This window comes from Morone saxatilis, unplaced genomic scaffold (assembly GCF_004916995.1).
Source record: "Morone saxatilis isolate NCDOM2014 unplaced genomic scaffold, NCSU_SB_2.0 Contig23, whole genome shotgun sequence".
Classification (NCBI taxonomy): Eukaryota; Metazoa; Chordata; class Actinopteri; family Moronidae; genus Morone; species Morone saxatilis.
Genome location: NW_023339796.1, coordinates 77,120 through 77,788, shown reverse-complemented (window position 1 = coordinate 77,788; position 669 = coordinate 77,120).

The following is a 669-nucleotide window of genomic DNA, read 5'->3' as shown; positions in this document are numbered from 1 at the left end:
ACAGTTCTATAACTTTTAACATTCACATTAAAATAATAACAATCCAATAATAACAGCACTCTGCTGTAAATGTAAGTCTGATTATTTGAATTTATATATCTTTAATTAAAAAAGACAAAGAAGTCGGGCGCCCGGTTAGCTCAGTCGGTAGAGCTGGCAACCCATGTACGGAGTTGCTGCAGCTGCCCAGGGTTCAAATCTGACCTGCGGCCCTTTGCTGCGTGTCATCCACTCTCTCTCTGCCCCCCTTTCCTGTCTATCTCCAGCTTTCACTATCCAATAAAGGCAATAAAAGGCCAAAAAAATTATCTTAAAAAAAAAAAAAAGTCAAAAAGTTAAAAGACAATAAATTACACAAGATTGTATGTCAAATTGAAGCTAAAAACTGTATCTTAAGTATAGAAAATAACAGTAATTTTCTGTAATTAAAATGTAGTTTTTCCAGTTTTTTTACATGTTAAATTGAACTGTTTTTACAGTGTTTAAATCAATACATTAATTTTATATTTAATACATTCATGTTAATGATTTAAAGGAATATTCACCACCAAATCACTAAAAGTTCACTTTAGTCAAAAAATGAGAATGTAGCAACTGACTGAGACCTGCTAATGCTAGCTGCCTTTAGTATGAGATTAGCTGGTTCTTCTCCATCATGGGATTTAGTTG